The 20,185-nt window shown below is 43.6% G+C and overlaps 1 long non-coding RNA gene across 1 annotated transcript; it reads right to left on the bottom strand.

Moving 5' to 3' along the window:
* Positions 1 to 2,877: 2,877 nt before the first annotated feature.
* On the bottom strand, positions 2,878 to 18,951 carry LOC132207995 (uncharacterized). The gene is made up of 3 exons (XR_009444104.1): positions 18,860 to 18,951; positions 5,865 to 5,978; positions 2,878 to 3,554 (listed from the first exon to the last, which is right to left on the bottom strand). It is a non-coding gene; the product is annotated as an uncharacterized LOC132207995 (long non-coding RNA).
* Positions 18,952 to 20,185: the final 1,234 nt, after the last annotated feature.

Genomic DNA, 20,185 nt, shown 5'->3' with positions numbered 1-20,185 from the left:
CTGAGAGACTCCCCCTGCCTGTTAAATTCACTTTTTGTATGTCTATCTCTGTCTTTGAAAACTTGATTTTAATTTCATATCCACGACCTTTTCATTGGAACCAGTTGAATTTTCATGTGTTTGACACCATTATGGAGAGGAAGTGAAACAACCTACCAGCTGTGGGGTGTGACAATGGAAGGCAGAAGGGTGAGAAAATGATGATCAAGAGAGTGGGGAACGATGATAGCCTTCAGATGAATTTGAATGTCATTGTTCACAACCCGGGGAAAGTTATCACCCACTGATAAATAACAATCAGAAAAATAACAATGACGGAAATTGCTGGTGAAACTCTTGAAGTCTGACGGCATCTGCGGAGAGAAAGCAGGGTTAATGTTCCCAGTTCAGTGACCCTTCTTTGGAATGAGGCATGTAGCTGTTGGTTTTGCATTTACCAAAAGTTCGGTCAAATCATGAGTCTGCCCACCTGTGTGGGTTGCTGGTCTGCTTGGTCCCTTCGACGTTGTGTGTCTGTTAGTCAAACATTTATTTGTGTGTGTGTGTGTGTGTGTGTGTGTGTGGCGGAGAGGGAGCATGCTGGGCCCATTACCCAGAAGGTCACTGGATTGAAACCATTCTCTGCTGCTTACACCAACAAATTGATGTTTGTTAGCAGCTAAGTTAATTTTGCTCACATTGTCTCTGCACCAGCTTCTTGCTCTCAGTAACCACTTCAACCTACATTTAAAACACATTTATCCTGACATGGACGCACACTGTAAATGTTACAAACATGCACCAGCTGGTACTTTTTCCTTTCACTCAATCCCTTTCTCAACAGGAACCAACACCGGTGTGATGGTCCAAATGGCCTTCTCCTGTCTCTGTCACTCTGGGATGATCTGAACAGTGAAAGTTATCCTCTACAGTAAGGCAATACAGCGAAGAGATAGCAGTGCAGTGGTGATAATCCCTGGGGACTGAGACACAGCAGCTGCTGGAGTTTGAATTCAATGAATAAAATCTGGAAAGTAAACATGAATTTCAGGAACAGAGACCATGACTTTAATTTCCTGAAATCCCATTCATTCATGTCCCTTTGGAAGGGAAGTCCTTGCCTGGTCTGGCATACAAGTGACTTGAGGCCCACAACAACATGGTTGACCCCTATCTGCCCTCTGACATCAGTTCAAGGTAAATTAGGGATGAACAACAAATGCTGTCCTGACCAGTGATACCCACGTCCAACAGGAGAATAAGGAAGAACAAAAACACATTCACAACAAGAAAAAAATAGGCCTTCTATCTGCATTGACTTGAATTCACCTGATCGCCCAATCTGGACAAAGACAAGGATACCCACAGCACAGAGAAACCAGGGAAATTGCAGAATGAGGGAAGGATTCAATTACCCACTGAGGTGGAAACTCATTTACTCAGGTGTACTGGGGAGAGGTTGTTCACCAGTCCCATGTGTGGGAAGGGATCATTCAGTAAAATAAACTCCGGAGCCCGCACAAATTCACATATAGTGATACTCTGCTGTTATAGCTGCTGCGAATCCCCACCTCAGAAGGAACCATATCTTGACACCGGTTTCCAGTGGAATTCTGAGGGTTACTCACCCTGCAATGTTATCTCTGATTTCTCTCCATAGATGCTGCCAGTTCTACTGACCTTTTCCAGTAATTTCTGTTTTCTTATTTGTTTCTGATTTACAGCAATTGCAGTCCTTTCAGTTTTTAATCCAGTGGAGTTCCACTGCTTTCTGATGTATAACCATCATTAAATCCTAGTTGTAGAAGCCATCATTTAGAATAAGTAATCATGTAGTTGACCATGACGAAGAAAACCGTGGACTGCAGGGAGTTATCAATCAAGTGGAAAGATAAAATGGTGAAAGGAATTGAATCCACAGGAGTGAGTGATAATGAATTTAGGGAGACTGAACTATGAAAGTGAGGAATAGTGAGTGGTGTAGAGGGACAAACAGACCTTGGAACGAACATTCACAAATCCCTGAATGTGGTTAGATAGGAAGATCAGGTGGTTGAGAGGGTTTGATATATTTTGTATGCACATTATTCAGCTGATAGTTCCAATTCAGCTTCTCATCAATATTAGCCCCCAGGATGATGATAATGGGGAATTCCATAAAGATACACCCAGTGAATGTCACTTGGCTGTGGTTAGATTCTCATTTCTCAGATTTGGTCATTATTTGTTGGTACTTGTTGGTGCAAATGTTCTTTGTCACATGGTAGGGTCACTTCAATGTTGTCCAGGCTCACTGCATTTAGATATCTACTGCTTTGGTATCCAAGGAGCCACAAACGGTGCTAAAGTATTGTGCAAGCATCAGCAAACATTCCCACTTCTGACCTTATGGCGCAGGGAAGGTCATTGATGAAACAGCTGAAGGCGGTTGGGACTAGAACCTGATCCTGAGGAACTCCTGCAGCTGAGACGATTGCCATCCTACAATCACAAGCCTCCCCTTCTGTATTCAGTATTATCAAACCAGGGTGAAGTAGAGTGAGGAGGGTAAGAGAATGTACATTGGAAACAGAGAAGGAAAAGGAGAACATTAAAACACAGAACAAGTAGAAAATAAACGTGTCCCAGCAGTGCAGCACAAGGTAACTGTCAAATACAACCATATCAGGTCAGAATTATTGTTGCTCAGACAGTTTAACTGCAGGTCCATAACAGTGAACCATCAACAGTTACTTAGGGCTCAGAAACTATCTGTATGGCTTAAGATAGTCACGTAAGTGTTACTCACCCAGCTGTGAGCTGACGGTCGGATAGAGAAGCTCTGAAGATAGTATGGAAGTGGAAGTCCTGTTGAAATTAGAGGACTCAGAACTTTGTCAGAAACTGAACAGCATCCTGTTTTTATAGTAAGTAAGTGAAATAATTTATTTTATATCAATGTCATATGCAACCATTTTTACATGAAAATGCCTTCATATGCTGTTTTGAGCTGTAAAAGGTGTAGTGTCTCCGAACTAAACTTACAGACCTCTTCCACAAGTATGTGGTACAAGTTTGAATAAATTCACCTTGTTTCGATTTACTGAGGTCTGAAGATGCAATCTTTTCAAAAACCAGCTATCAAAGGAAGAATAATATTCTCTGGTTCCTATTGAACTTAGCTTTGTCATGATTCCTTAATACAATGCTCTGTCAAATGGAGCCTTAAGATAGTGAATAGTCCCTCTCACATTTGGAATTCAGCTGTTTGGTCCATGTTTGCACTAAGAATGTAGGGAGGAGAGGAGATGAGTGGCCCTTGCTTAACTCAAACTGAGATCCTTCACTATGATATTACAAAGCAAGAGCTGTTTGATGTTATGGTTGTCACCCTGTTTTGACTGCATTTACGTACTGACAGGCCAGACAATTGACTGAAGGCTTGTCCACACAGGCCACGTATATGGTTTCTCTTCACTGTGAATGACACTTGTTCCTTCCATATTCAAAGCTCCTGAGAATTAAGTGTTCCCGGCAGTTCTTGATCCAGTGTTTGAGTTGAGCAGCCTGTCAGTAAATGCTCCCTTTCCAATTCCCTGAAAAAATAAATTTACAACAGTTAAAAGTAGAATGAAAGCTGCTAGATTGTCACCTGGATCATTAAAAACTGCAGATGCTGTAAATCAGGAATGAAAAATAATTTGCTGGTAAAGCTCAGCAGATCTGGCAACATCTGTGAATGAAAAAAACAGGTTAATGTTTCAGGTCTGATGATCCTTTCTCAAGTTCAGAGGAAGGGTCACCGAACTCAAAACATTAACTCTGTTCTTTCCTTCACAGATGTTGTCAGTCTTGCTGAGCTATTCCACTTGGATCATTTGATATCTTTGAAAGGACAGAAGATGAAAAATACAGGACAAATCAGGCTGTGGGAACTGGCTACAGAGCCAATCATTATTTGTGCAGAGCCAGAGTGGGAGGTTTAAGTGAGACCACAACAATGCTGTCGGTGTAACAATACAAACCGTACAACTATCTGACCATAACCTGTGTCAGTCTGTAACTGGATACGTGTAAATGACCGAAGCTGGCTGAAAATGCATTCCTGCAAGCAGGTGGGAATTCATGGTCCTCCTTTCGATAATTAATTCCCCCTTTTGCACTGGTGGGATTTGTATTTGGAGTACTGTGTTCAGTTCTGGTCACCCGACTTAGAGAAGGTTGTTATGAAACATTCCAGGGCAGATTCAATAGACTAATACCTGGAATGAGTGGATTGCCTTAAAGGAACATCTGGAGGAAAATACAGGCTAGGTCTGTATTGTCTGGAGTTTAGAAAAGAAAGAGGATACTAAATTGAAACATGAAAGATCCTGAGGGGACCTGACCAGATGCATGGTGAAAACATGGTCCCTCTTGTGGAAGGATCTAGAACTGAGGTCATTGTTTAAAGGGAAGGGTGAGTCCATTTGAAATAGTGAGGAACATTTCTCTCAGAGGGCTGAGAATCTTTGTGACTCCCTTCGGCAAAAGGCAGTGGATGCAGCATCTTTTTTTTTAAAAGGCAGAGACAGATTCTTGCTGACCAAGACAATGAAAGATATTCTGCGATATGCAGGTACATAGAACCGAGGTTGAAATTAAATCAGTGATTTTATTGAGTCGCAGAGCAGGCTCGAGGGGCCGAGTGACCCACACTTGTTCCTCATTCCTACGTTTGAATAAACCGCAGGACAAAGAAGCTCAGGTCTTGTCTGATGACTGCGGGTGAGGAGGGTGTTTGAGCTCCCACTTCACTCACCCAGTGGATTAGTTCCTCTCTACACCCCGACCAGCTTCAATTAACATTTGAAAAGTTTTAATCACATCAGCTGTCATCCTTCTAAATTACAGGGAATACATCATTCCTGGTGAGATGATGCATTTTAATAGGAGAAGAGATCAGAAATTCGGAATCAGTTATCCATTCTGCCTCTCAAGCCTCAAAAAGGTCAAAGTTGATCTATTTCGGCTTCAATTCCACATTCGCACTTGGCCTTGATAGTCTTTTTAAAAACACATCCTGTGGGCATTGCTGGCTGTGTTTAACTGTCATTAAGAAAGTGGCAGTGATCTGTCTCCATGAACCACTGTAGTCCATGAGCGGTAGGTGGACGCATAATGCTGTTAGGGAGAGAATTCAGGATTTTGATCCAGCAACACTGAAGGTGTAGCGATACATTTCCAAGTCAGGATGGTGAGTGGTGTGGAGGGAATTCACACCCAACACAGAGTCTACAGCACGGAAAAACGTTCTGCTGACTCTGTCTGATCTTGACACTATCTTGCAAGTACTCTGTCATTCCATCTTTTATAGTGGACACGAACATATTTTTCCAACCAACAATTTTATGCAAATTCCCTGTTTTCTTTCTGACTCCCTTCTTACATATTGGGGTTACAGTAGCGATTCTCCAATCCATAAAAACTGAGTCTATAGAATTTGGAGGAAAACTAGTTGTGAATCTGCTATTTCTATTGCCACTTCCTAAGGTACTTTGAGATGAAGGTTATCAGTGTCTGGGGATTTATCTGCCTGTTATCCCATTAGTTGTCCCAATATCATTTTCCTACTAATTCTGATTCCACCTTCCCATTAGACCCTGTGATCCCCTTAATTTTGGGAGGTTATTTGTACCCTCCTTATTGAAAATCTCAGTCATATTTAATTGTTCCGCTATCACTTTGTACCCCATTATAAATTCCCTGTTTCTGCTTGTCAGGAGACCCTATATTCTTCTTGACCAGTCTTTCATTACCAATCTTCAATTAAGAGTTTAATGATGATCATGAAACCGTTGTTGATCGTCAGGAAAAAGCCATCTGGCTCATAAATATCCTTCAGGGAAAGGAACTGTTATCCTTACCTGGTTTGGTCTGTGTGTGACTCCAGCCATACAGCAATGCAGTTGACACTTGATAGCCTTCTGGGCAATCACAGATGGGCAATAAATTCTGGCCAAGCCACCAAAGTTCACATCCTGTGAATGAATATAAAACAAAATTCTGTTGGTTTGTATGGTCCCTGCAGCATGCACTCATGTTCTGTTTTCTCACTCTGATTAAATCCCTTTCTTTCCCTTTGCAGAAACCTAAACTGCTCCCAATCCTGTTGTCAGTTGTTTTATTGACCTAATTGTGTATGCTGCTTCCTTAAATTTAACACGTGTTCATTTCCCTTTCTGTGCTGTGGTTTGATCATGTTTCCCATTTTGTTCTTATGCCAGGCTGCGATGAAGAACTTCCACAGCTTGTCCACGTCCTCTTTCAACATTTGCCATTACCCATTTCCCATCATCCATTTAAACACTGATTCACCATTTATCACAACTAGCTCGTGCCTCATATCATTTTTACTTCTTTCATTTAAATACAGGACCCAAGTCTCAGAAACAACATTCATCACTCTCCAGCTTTGTGAAGAATTCTATCCTATTGTGGTCCCTCATCCTTAAGGGCCCGTACTCAACTCGATTGTCAATTATTCCATCCTCATTATACAACACCCATCTGCTTCTTCAACATGTTGATTCATAAAATTGTACCATATAGATACTAAATATCCCTCCTGCACTGTACTGCTACAGTTGTGATTTGGACAATTTATAAGTAGGTTGCAGTCACCTGTAATTAAAGCCATAACTTTATGCCTTATATCTCTCAATTCCACCCTAATGCCTTCCCTAATATTACTGCAGCTTGGGTTCCATATGCAGCACTAAGGTCATTTTCTGTCCATTGGTGTTTCTCAGCTCAACCCAAACAGACTCTACTTCACTACACCCTATATCCTGGCTCACATCAGTTTCCTGTTTTAATCAGCAGCTCCTGACAAATCCTTTTCCCTCTTTCCTGCCCAATCCATCTTCCTCAGACAACCCACTTATTCCAGGTTTCAATCTTGTCAACCTCCTCTGAGCCACTTTGAATAAACGAACAGAAGACCAAAACCTGCATACGGTATTCGAGATTTGGTCTGACCCCTTCCTTGTACAAATGAAGTGAACATCTTTTCATTGATGATTATTTGTTGTCATAATAAGGGAGATGGCCTAGTGGCTTTCTGGATTTCAGAGAGATCTTGATCAATTGGGGCAATGGGCTGAGGAATGGGAGATTGAATTTTATTTGGATAAATGTTTGTTCTACCAAAACGCAATACTTCACAAGGGCAGGACTTACACAATTAATGGTTGGGCTCTGGGTAGTGTTGCAGATCAGGAGAAAAAACTAGGGTTTCAGGTACATCATTCTTTGAAATTTGCATCACAGATAGACAGGGTGGTTAGGAAGGCATTTAGCACACTTGTCTTCATTGCTCAGGCCTTTGAGTACAGGAGTTGGGAAGTGATGTTGGCGAGTCCTCTTCTGTCGGACTGTGCGCTGCTCTGGTCGTCCTGTTATGGGAAGATTATTATTAAACTGGAGTGGGTTTGGACAAAATTACCAGGATATTGCTGGGAATGAAGGGGTTTGAGTTATAAAAATACGCTGGATAGGCTGGGACTTCTTTCACTGGAAGCTAAGTGGTTGAGAAATGGACTTATGTAGGTTAATAAAATAATGAGACACACAGATAAGGAATAGTAAAGGTCTTTTCCCTCAGGTGGGGGGGGGTTATCAAAACCAGGGGAATTTTTTTTAAGATGAGGGGAGAAAGATTTAAAATGGACATGACGGACAACTTTTTGTTTTACACAGAGTGCTCAGTGTGTGGGATGAACTGCCAGAGGAAGTGGTGGATGTGGGTTACAATTACAATGTTTAAAAAACATTCAGATAATACATGAATTTGAAAGGATGAGAGCGAATATGGGCCAAACGCAGGAAGATGGGACTAGTTTAGTTTGGGAACATGGTCGGCATGAACTAGTTGTATCGATGGGCCTGTTTCCATGCTGTGTGACCCTCTGATAACATTCTATATCTGCACACTAACTCTGAAATTCAATTTCTTAATTTTCATTCTTCTGCACTTCAGAACTCCATTTAACAAATATTGTGCTCCATTCATTTTGGTAGGAAGAATTTTTCCACATCATCCACCTCCTGCAAGATATTTTGCCTGTAATAATGTTCCAGATTTCAGAGGAAAGATCGAAAGGGAGGCAAAACAGGTGAGGGAGTAGCTTTTATTAATAAGGAAAACATTGCTGCTTTCACCAGAACAGATATTTTAGAAACACCATTCAATGAAAACATATGTTGAAATTAGAAATAAAAAGGAACGATCATCTAATGGGATTGTACCATAGGCTTCCTAATAGTCAGAGGGAAATTGAGGAACAAATGTGCAGAGAGATCTCGGATAGGTGTAAGAATAATAAGATTATAATAGTTGGTGATCTTCAGTTTCCAAACATTTACCTGGACTAACAGAGTGTTAACGGTTTGGATGGTGAGTAATTTGTGAAATGCGTTCAAGAAAATTTTCTTTACCAATAAATCAATGTTCCTATGAAAATAAAAAGCTTTTCTTGGTTAATAAGGCAGAGCAAGTGACTGAAGTGACAGAACAGAGAAACTTTGAATCTTGTGATAGTAATTCTATCAGTTTTACAACAGTTGTGGAAAAGGATATGTCTTCCAGAAAAATTAAAAGTTTTCAATTGGAGGAAGCAATTTTTAATGGTATAAGACAAGAACTTTCAAAAGTTCTGAGGAAGGATCAACAGACCCGAAATGTAAACTGATTTTTCCTCACAGATGCTGCCAGACCTGGTAAGCTTTTCCAGCAACTTCTGTTTTTATAACTTTCAAAAGTTATCAGGAGTAGACGGCAGGCATAAGGGTGTCTGATAAGTGGGAGGCTTTCAAAAGTGTGATAATTCAGAGTCATTATGTCCCTGTTCAAGTGACAGGTATGGCTGGTAGGATTAGAGAGCAATGGTGAAAAAGATACTCAGGTTTTAGTCAAGAATAAAAATAACAATAATAAATTATTAGATGAAAACAACTTGGCTCAAATGAATATCTTGAACAGTGTAAATAGTGTTAGGGGAATTCTGAAACAGGAGATCAGGACGGCAAAAAAGCAACTTGAAACTGCCGTGGTAGATAAGCTGAAGAATAATTCAGAGTTTTTACAAGTGCATTAAGAGGAAGAGAGCACCGAGAGAGCAAGCAGGGCTCCATAAAGATGAAAAACGTCAACTTTGTGTTGAACCACAGGAGGAGAGAGAGATCTTAAAGGAATATATTGCATCAGTTTTTACTGTTGAGAAAGAAATGGAGGCTAGACAAACCAGGAGGAGAAATATTTTGGTTTGAAAACAGTTCACAGAAATGGGGGAGATTTTTAATGAATTTCTTCTCAGTGTTTACTAAGCAGAGAATCATGGATGCTAAGGACAAAAAGGGAAGCAAGTGGGGATGTTCTGGACCATCGCGGAGGTGTTTACAGCCTTAAAGCACATTAAGGTTGATAAATCCAATGGACCTGATGAAGTCCAGCTTCAGACACTGCGGGAGGCTGGGGAAGAAATTGCAGAGATTTTTGCTTCATCTTTTGCCACTGCTGAAATTCCGGAAGACTGGAGGGTGACTAATGTTGTCTCATTATTTAAGAAAGGTAGCAAAGACCCATGGGGAACTGCAGGCCAGTGAACCAGTGCTAGACAAGGTATTGAAGATGATATTCAGGGAGTGGATGCACAAATGTTAGGATATTCAAGGTCTGATTTGGGATAGGCATCATGGCTTTGTGCACAAGAATCATGTCTGACAAATTATTCATGCTTTTCGAAGAGGTAAGCAAGAGGATTGATGACAGTAAGGCAGAGAATGCTGTCTATGTGGACTTTAGTAAGGCCTTTAACAAGGCCCCGTACAGCAGGCTAGTCATGAAGGTTCGGTTGTGCGGGATCCAGGGAGAGCTACTCATGGGATCGATGGTAGGAAGCAGAGCGTGATGGCCGAAGGTTGGTTCTTGGACTGGAGTCCTGTGGCTCATGGTGTGACACAGGGGTCAGTACTGGGACCTTTGTCATTTTTCACTTACATAAACGATCTGGATGTGAATGTACACGGCATGATTAGTACGTTTGCGGATGATACAACATTAAGAGGTATCACTGATAGCAGTGAAAGTTATCAAAAATTACAGGGGAATTGTGATCAGATGGGGAAGTGGGCTGAGGATTGCCAAATGAAATTCAATACGGCTAAGCGTGAGGTGTTGGCCTTTGGAAAGTTCAACCGAGGTCAGAGTCATACAGTGAATGGTATGTTCTGAGGAGTCTTGTGGGACAGAGACAGTGAGGAGTACAAGTACATAGTTGGTTGAAAGCAGCATCACAGATAGACAGGGTGGTGAGCAAAGCATTTAGCATGCTGGCGTTCTTCAGTCAAGGCAGTGCATATAGGAGTTGGGACATTAAAGATGTACAAGTCATTGGTGAGGCCACACTTGCAGTGTGGTGTACAGTTTTGGATCACCCTGTTACAGGAAAGGCATAGTTAAACTGGAAGCTGTGCAAAGAGCCCGGAATAGTAGGCCTGAGTTCTGAGGAGAGGTTGGCCAGGATTGGGCTTTATTCCTTGGAATGGAGGAGAATGAGCGGTGACCTTACTGAGGTCAATAAAATCATGAGGGGCATAGATAGGATGAATGCATGTAGTCTTTTTCCCAGGGATGGGGAATGGAAAATTGGAGTGTACAGATTTAAGGTGAGAGAGGGCAGATTTAAGGAGGATGTGAGGAGCAACTTCTTCACACAGACAGTGGTGCATATTTGGAATGGGCTGCCAGAGAAAGTGGTTGAGACAGGCACAAAAACAACGTTTAAAACACATTTGGGTAGGTACACGGATGGAAAGTGTTTGGAGGGGGACATAGACCAAATGCAGGCAATTAGAAATTGCTAAGTGGGCACCACAGTCAGCATGGACCAGTTTGGGCCGAAGGGCCTGTTTCCATGCTGTATTACACTCTGACTTTAAACCTCCAGGTCCTGCTCTAGTGCATCAAATCATGTTGAGGGAAGTTAAAGAGAAAACATGGGGCCCCTTTGCAGAAATATTTGTATCATCTATAATTACGGGTGAGGTTCCAGATGACTGGAGAGTGGCTAAAATTGTGCCTTCGTTTAAGGGACGTAAGGAGACGCCTGGGAACTATCGAGCTGAGAGTCTGACTTCGGTTTTGGATATGTAGTTGAAGGTAATCGTGAAATGTAGGATTTATGTGTTTGGAGAGGTAGGAATGATTAGTTGACTGATTTTTTTTGGAGAAGTAACAAAGAAGATAATTGAGGCAGAGTGGTGGAAGTCGTTTATATGGCTTAGTGACAGGACACAGGGTCTGGTGGTGGAGGGTTGCTTTTCAGACCGGAGGCCTGTTACCAGAGGTGTTCCACAGGGGTCAGTGCTCAGTCCAATTTTGTTTGACTTTATATAAAAAAGTGATTTAGATGAGAATAGTGGAGACATGGTCAGTAAGTTTGCAGATGACACCAAAATAGGCAGGATAGTGGACAGCGAAGTAGGTTGTCCAAGATTACTAAGAGATCTTGATTTATAGGGTTAAGAGGCTGAGGAATGGCAGGTGGTGTTTAATTTGGATAAAGGCGAGGCATTTCATTTTGGTAAAACAAACAAGATCAGGACTTATACAATTAAACGTAGGGCCTCAGGGTTAGTGTTGTCGAAAAGAGAGACCTCAGGGTTCAGGCCCTTAATTCTTTGAGGTTGGCGTCACATGTTGAAAGTGTGGCTACTTCAGATCTCCTGTTATATGAAGAACATCATCAAGCTGGGGAGGGTTCAGAAAGGATTTACCAGGATGTTGCCAGGAATGGAGGCTTTGAGTCGTAAGGAGAGGCTTGATCGGTTGAGACATTTTTCCATTGCGGTCTAAGAATTGGAGGCGTGGACTTGTATGTTTATAAAATCATGAAGAGTACAGATAAGGTGAATGGAAGATCCCTTTTCATTCACGTGAGGTATTTCAAGACTCGGGGGCTGGAGAAAACCAGCTGAAACGTTCACTCTCCATGTATGAAGTTGGACGGTTCTTATTGCCAGACTATTTGACGAAGGGCCAAAGAGATGGCGGTTAGGTGATACTTCTCGTGGTTGGATTAACTTTCTACTCTGGATGGCGTCATGCTACTCTTACAGTCTATAGGTTACCAGTACTGGAGGGTATGAGTTATGAGGAGAGACTGGGACTTCACTGGAAAATAGGAGGTTGAGGGATGACTTTAGAGAGGTTTATAAAATCATGAGGGGTATAAAGTGTACAACAAGTGTCTTCTCCCTTGTAGAGGGGAGTCCAAATCTGGAGGGTATATTTTTAAATGGAGAGGAGAAAGATTTAAAGGTAAACAAGGGGGAGCTGTTTCAAACAGAAGGTTGTTTCTATGTGGAATGAACTGCCAAAGGAAGTTGTAGATGCAGGTACACTTCCAATATTTAAAAGACATTTGGAAAGGTACATGAATAGGAAAAGTTTAGAGGGATATGGACCCAACACAAGCAAGTGGGACTCGTTCAGTTTGGGAAGCCTGGTCGGCATGGACAAGTTGGAACAAAGGAGGCTAAAGAACTCAAATAATTTTTGATATTTTGGAAACAGTTCATGTTGCAGGAGAGGAAGTGTTAAATATCTTGGAAATATGAAGATGGATAAATCTCCAGCACCTGATCTAATGTATCCCAGGACATTATGGGAAGTAAGGGATGAAATTGCAAAAATGTTGGTATCATCTCTAAATACGTGTGGGGTGTCAGATGGCCAGAAATGGCTCATCTTCTGCCTTTGTTTTCGAAGGGATGTAGGGAGAAGCCTGAGAACTATAGACCTTAACGTAATACTGGAAAACAGTGACAGAAGTAGAGTCAGTATGGATTTATGAAAGGGAAATCATGCTGGACAAAACTGCTGGAATGTTTCAAGAATGCAACATTTGGAGTTGAAAAGCCAGTGGATGTGGCTAATGTGCGCTTTGAGAAGGCGTTCAAAAGGTCCCACAGAAGAGATTAGCAAGTAAAGTAAGAGCATGTGAGATTGGGTATTCAGGGGGATACAGAACTGATTGCTTCTGTGTGCCAGTCATTTCTTGTGTGCCAGCCAGTGACCAGTGTGGTACTGCAGGGGTCAGTGATGGGCGCCAGGTACTCACATCATCTATTAGTTATGTAAATGAGAAAACTCGAATATTGTATCTGCAAGCTTGCAGGTTTAGGACAGTGATCTGTGAGGAGGATGCAAATATGCTTCAGTGTGACTTGGAGTTGAGTGAGTGGGGCGAAAATGCAAGGCAGATGAAATATAATGTGGATAAGTTCAAGACTATCCAGTTGGATTACAAAACTAGGAAAACACAAGTCACTGACAGTAAGCATGCAGGTGCAACAGTGGACGAAGAGGGCTAATGGTATTTTGACCTTCAGGGTGAGAGCATTTGAGTGCAGGAGCAGTGATGTCTTACTGAAATTGTACAGGATCTTAGTGAGACCACACCTGAGGTGGTACGTGCAAATTTGGAATTCTTGTCTGAGGAAGGATGTTCTGGCTATGGACGCTCTTCACACAGTTGATGAGACTGATTCCTGGAATGGCAAGGCTTACGTGTAAGGACAGCACTGATTGGTTAGGATGAAATTCACTGGAGTTTAGATTAGATTAGATTCCCTACAGTGTGGAAACAGGCCCTTCAGCCCAACAAGTCCACACCACCCCTTGAAGCATCGCACACAGACCCATCCCCCTCCAAACCACATACCCCCGAACACTACGGGCAATTTAGCATGGCCAATCCACCTAGCCTATACATCTTTGGACTGTGGGAGGAAACCGGAGCACCCAGAGGAAACACACGCAGACACGGGGAGAATGTGTAAACAAATGTGGGGTATGGATGCTAGGGCAGTTGCTTGCTCCTCCTGCAGAATGTGGCAGTTGGGAGACGTGGCACACGTCTCCGCTGGCTACATCTGCGGGAAGTGCACCCAACTACAGCTCCTTGAAAACCGTGTTAGGGAAATGGAGCTGGAGCTGGATGAACTACGGATCATTCGGGAGGCAGAGGGGGTAATTGAGAGGAGTTACCGGGAGTTGGTCACTCCTAAGGCTCAGGACAAGGATAGATGGGTTACAGTTAGGGGGAGGAAAGGGGACAGACAGACAGTGCAGAGATCCCCTGTGGGCATTCCCCTCAGCAATAAGTATACCGTTTTGGATACTGCTGGGGGGGATGACCTACCAGAGGAAAGCCATAGTAGTCAGTTCTCTGGCACTGAGCCTGACACTGTGGCAAAGAAGGGAAGGGGGCAGAATAGAAAAGTACTCGTGGTAGGGGACTCGATAGTTAGGGGAATCGACAGGAGATTTTGTGGTCAGGATCGGGATTCCCGGAAGGTATGTTGCCTCCCTGGTGCCAGGGTCCGGGAAGTCTCCGATCTGGTGTATAAGGTTCTAAAAGGGGACGGCGAACAGCCAGAAATCGTGTTACATATTGGCACTAATGATATAGCCAGAAATAGGGTTGAGGATATAAAAAGTGATTTCAGGGAGTTAGGATGGAAGCTGCAAAGCAGGACGAACAGAGTAGTGTTCTCTAGCTTACTACCGGTGCCATGAGATAGCGAGGTGAGGAACAGGGAGCGGGCGCAGCTTAACACGTGGCTACGCAGCTGGTGTAGAAAGGAGGGCTTCAGATATGTAGATAATTGGGATGCCTTTTGGGGAAGTGGGACCTGTACAAGAAGGATGGGTTGCATCTGAACTGGAAGGGGACCAATGTCCTGGGTGGAAGGTTTGCTCGAGTAGTTCGAGAGGGTTTAAACTAGTATGGCAGGGGGGTGGGAACCTGAGCTGTATACCAGAGGCGAGAGTTGATGCAGGTGAGGCAGTAGCAAGAGGTAGACCAGCTAGTGGAAAGGAACCAAGGGATCGGTTAAAGTGTGTTTACTTTAACGCAAGGAGTATCAGGAATAAAAGTGATGAACTTAGAGCATGGATCAGTACCTGGTGCTATGATGTTGTGGCCATAACAGAGACATGGGTTTCTCATGGGCAGGAATGGTTGCTGGATGTTCCAGGGTTTAGAACATTTAAAAAGAATAGGGAAGGGGAAAAAGAGGAGGGGGTGTAGCACTACTAATCAGAGAGGGTATCACAGCTACAGAAGCTTCCATTGTCGAGGAAGATCGGCCTACCGAGTCAGTATGGGTGGAAATTAGGAACAGCAAGGGAGTAGTCACCTCGTTATGGGTTTACTACAGGCCCCCCAATAGCAGCAGGGAGATTGAAGAAAGCATAGGTCGACAGATTTTGGAAAAGTGTGGACGCAGTAGGGTTGTTGTAATGGGTGACTTTAACTTTCCTAATATTAATTGGAACCTCCTTCGAGCAGAAGATTTGAACGGAGCTGTTTTTGTAAGGTGTGTTCAGGAGAGTTTCCTAACGCAGTACATTGACAGGCCGACGAGGGGAGAGGCCATTGTAGATTTGGTGCTCGGAAACGAGCCGGGGCAGGTATCAGATCTTGTGGTGGGAGAGCATTTTGGTGATAGTGACCATAACTGCCTCACATTCTACATAGCTATGGAGAAGGAGAGGATTAGGCAGAATGGGAGGATATTTAATTGGGAAAGAGAAAACTATGACGCGATTAGACATGAGTTAGGAAGCATGGACAGGGAGCAATTGTTCCATGGTAAGGGAACTAGAGACGTGGAGACTGTTTAAGGAACAGTTGTTGCGAGTGATGAGTAAATATGTCCCTCTGAGACAGGCAAGAAGGGGTAAGATAAAGGAACCTTGGATGACGAGAGCGGTGGAGCTTCTTGTGAAAAGGAAGAAGGTAGCTTACATAAGGTGGATGAAGCTAGAGTCAAGTTCAGCCAGAGAGGATTACACGCAGGCAAGGAAGGAGCTCAAAAATGGTCTGAGGAGAGCCAGGAGGGGACACGAGAAAGGCTTGGCAGAAGGAATCAGGGAAAACACAAAGGCATTTTACACTTGTGTGAGGAATAAGAGAATGGTCAAAGAAAGAGTAGGGCCGATCAGGGATAGCATAGGGAACTTGTGTGTGGAGTCTGAGGAGGTAGGGGAAGCCCTAAATGAGTTTTTTGCTTCTATCTTTACGAAAGAAACGAACTTTGTCGTGAATGAAACCTTTGAAGAGCAGGTGTGCATGCTGGAATGGATAGAGATAGAGGAAGCTGATGTGCTGAAAATTTTGTCAAACATTAAGATTGACAAGTCGCCAGGCCCGGACCAGATTTGTCCTCGGCTGCTTTGGGAAGCGAGAAATGCAATTGCTTCGCCACTTGCGAAGATCTTTGCATCCTCGCTCTCCACTGGAGTCGTACCTGAGGACTGGAGAGAGGCAAATGTAATTCCTCTCTTCAAGAAAGGAAATAGGGAAATCCCCAGCAATTACAGACCAGTAAGTCTCACGTCTGTCGTCTGCAAGGTGTTAGAAAGGATTCTGAGGGATAGGATTTATGACCATCTGGAAGAGCATGGCTTGATCAAATACAGTCAACACGGCTTTGTGAGGGGTAGATCATGCCTCACAAACCTTATCGAGTTTTTTGAGGATGTGACTAGAAAAGTTGATGAGGGTCGAGCTGTGGATGTGGTGTATATGGACTTCAGTAAGGCATTTGATAAGGTTCCCCATGGTAGGCTCATTCAGAAGGTCAGGAGGAATGGGATACAGGGGAACTTAGCTGCTTGGATACAGAATTGGCTGGCCAACAGAAGACAGCGAGTGGTAGTAGAAGGAAAATATTCTGCCTGGAAGTCAGTGGTGAGTGGGGTTCCACAGGGCTCTGTCCTTGGGCCTCTACTGTTTGTAATTTTTATTAATGACTTGGATGAGGGGATTGAAGGATGGGTCAGCAAGTTTGCAGATGACACAAAGGTCGGAGGTGTCGTTGACAGTATAGAGGGCTGTTGTAGGCTGCAGCGGGACATTGACAGGATGCAGAGATGGGCTGAGAGGTGGCAGATGGAGTTCAACCTGGATAAATGCGAGGTGATGCATTTTGGAAGGTCAAATTTGAAAGCTGAGTACAGGATTAAGGATAGGATTCTTGGTAGTGTGGAGGAACAGAGGGATCTTGGTGTGCAGATACATAGATCCCTTAAAATGGCCACCCAAGTGGACAGGGTTGTTAAGAAAGCATATGGTGTTTTGGCTTTCATGAACAGGGGGATTGAGTTTAAGAGTCGTGAGATCTTGTTGCAGCTCTATAAAACTTTGGTTAGACCGCACTTGGAATACTGCGTCCAGTTCTGGTCGCCCTATTATAGGAAAGATGTGGATGCTTTGGAGAGGGTTCAGAGGAGGTTTACCAGGATGCTGCCTGGACTGGAGGGTTTATCTTACGAAGAGAGGTTGACTGAGCTCAGTCTCTTTTCATTGGAGAAAAGGAGGAGGAGAGGGGACCTAATTGAGGTATACAAGATAATGAGAGGCATAGATAGAGTTGATAGCCAGAGACTATTTCCCAGGGCAGAAATGGCTAGCACGAGGGGTCATAGTTTTAAGCTGGTTGGAGGAAAGTATAGAGGGGATGTCAGAGGCGGCTTCTTTACACAGAGATTTGTGAGAGCATGGAATGCGTTGCCAGCAGCAGTTGTGGAAGCAAGGTCATTGGGGTCATTTAAGAGACTGCTGGACATGCATATGGTCACAGAAATTTGAGGGTGCATACATGAGGATCAATGGTCGGCACAACATTGTGGGCTGAAGGGCCTGTTCTGTGCTGTACTGTTCTATGTTCTATGTTCTAAGTTCCACACAGACAGTTGCCCGAGGCTGGAATCGAACCTGGGTCCCTGGTGCTGTGAGGCTGCCGTGCTAACCACTAAGCCACCGTGCTGCCAAAGTTTAGAAGAATGAGGAAAGATTTCACAGAAGCCAATAAAATTCTAACAAGCCTAAAAATACAGGAAGGATGTTGTCAGTGACCAGGTAGTCAGAGCTGAGGGGCATGGGCTAAGCTGTTAAGGACTGAAATGAGGAAACCTTTTCAAAAAAAAGAGAGACTGGGGTCCCTGTGAAATTTGCTGCCACAGAAATCAGTTAAGGCCAAACACTGATACTGATAATGATGATGATGATATGTATAGTTGTGAGGGCTTAAGGGATCAAAGGGTATGACTCTCAAGTGGGAAGAATATGAGTAGAATGATCAGCCATGATCAAAGTGGCTCTCAGAGAAGGATCGAAAGCTACAATGGCCTGCGCCTGTTCCTATTTTCTATGTTTCTAATATGGTGAAGGTGGAATAAGAACAAAATGACAACAACTGACACAAATATCAGCACAACCTTATCACCACTGGATGAAAATCCTGTAACTCCTTACCAAACAGCAACATGGGAGCTAAGATAATAAAATGTGACGCTGGATGAACACAGCAGGCCAAGCAGCATCTCAGGAGCACAAAAGCTGACGCTTCGGGCCTAGACCCTTCATCAGAGAGGGGAATGGGGAGAGGGAACTGGAATAAATAGGGAGAGAGGGGGAGGCGGACCGAAGATGGAGAGTAAAGAAGATAGGTGGAGAGAGTGTAGGTGGGGAGGTAGGGAGGGGATAGGTCAGTCCAGGGAAGACGGACAGGTCAAGGAGGTGGGATGAGGTTAGTAGGTAGCTGGGGGTGCGGCTTGGGGTGGGAGGAAGGGATGGGTGAGAGGAAGAACAGGTTAGGGAGGCAGAGACAGGTTGGACTGAGCTACTTCACCATGTGGATTGCAGCAGATCAAGAAGATGCAGTGCAATTTTGGAAGCTTCTGGAGTGGCTGCTCTGTCTATCATTTTCAATCCAGTTTTCAAGTTGTTGAATGCTGTGAGAAAAGTAACAGAGTATGAAGCTGCCCTCCCCTTTAACCTGTACTCACCGCTTGTGGCTCTCATGGAGGACCGTTTCATTCCGGATATCCCACCCAGTACGCATGCTCCGTGGCTGAACGACGTTGAATGACCAATAGCAAGCAACAGGCGGAACAGGAAGAAGGCACCGGACGTGCTTGTTCTCCAACCAATCAGAGGACGAGGCCACAATTCTGAGGGCGGGTCACCGGACCTGAAACGTTAAACTCTGCCTGATCCTTCACAGATGCTGCAAACAGGCTGAGCTTTTCCAGCAAAACAAAGTGTGGGGCTGGATGGGCACAGCAGGACAAGCAGCATCTCAGGGGCACAAAAGCTGGTGTTTCAGGCAGTTTTAATGCAGTTCCCATGATCTCTGAGCTTTTCCAACAGAGATAGTAGGAACTGCAGATGCTGGAGGATCTGAGATAACAAGGTGTGGGGCTGGATGGACACAGCAGGACAAGCAGCATCAGAGGGGCAGGAAGGCCAACGTTTGGGGCCTAGGCCCTTCATCAGAAATGGGGGAAGGGGGCTCAAATAAAGGGAGAGAGGGGGAGGTGGATAGAAGTTTTATTTGTTCTGGTGAGGTGAGTTTCATTGACAAGACCAGCATTTATTGCCTCTGTCTAATTCCCATTCAGAATACGATGGTGAAACCCAGGCGCACTAACAGATATGTTTCATGGAGAAGTACAGGATTCTGAGCAAGTGACAGTGAATGGACAATGATAAATATCCAAACGAGGATGCTGTGTGGCCTTGGACAGCGTAATCCTCAACATTTGATGCTCACAACATATGGAAATTGTAAGACTGTATTTTCTGTTTTCAAAAATTAAGGTCAGAGAGTTATTCAGTTGACAAACAGGACCTTCAGCTCAGCATGCCTATTCCAGTCAAACAAACAAAACTACATTGATCATACTTACCTTGAAGCCTACAGCCACTAGGCTCTGGCATTTTGAATGCTCCTCCAGCTGCTTCTCAAATGCTGAGTTATCTTGAATTATCTGTGACCTGAGATTTTGTTTTTTTTATGCATGGACTGCGTTTTGCAAATATATCCCACAACATCAAAGACAGTGATTAGCTCGATAGATCATTACAAATGTCTACATTGCTTTATAATCTTCGGGAAAATCAGACTTTCTTTTGAATCCATTTGGGATTTTAATGTAGCTAGATCAGCCCTAATTGACCTTGAAAACTTCCAGCCCGAATTTCACCAAATTGGAAATGTAGTGGATACTGAAAAAGGTTACTTCAGAGTACAATGGGATCTTGATCAGATGGGCCACTGGGCCAAGAAGTGGTAGATAGAGTTTAATTTGAATAAATGTGATGTGCTGTGT

This window comes from Stegostoma tigrinum, unplaced genomic scaffold (assembly GCF_030684315.1).
Source record: "Stegostoma tigrinum isolate sSteTig4 unplaced genomic scaffold, sSteTig4.hap1 scaffold_240, whole genome shotgun sequence".
Taxonomy (NCBI): Eukaryota; Metazoa; Chordata; class Chondrichthyes; order Orectolobiformes; family Stegostomatidae; genus Stegostoma; species Stegostoma tigrinum.
The sequence above is the reverse complement of the archived record's forward strand: the minus strand, read 5'-3'. Positions and strand labels throughout refer to the sequence as shown.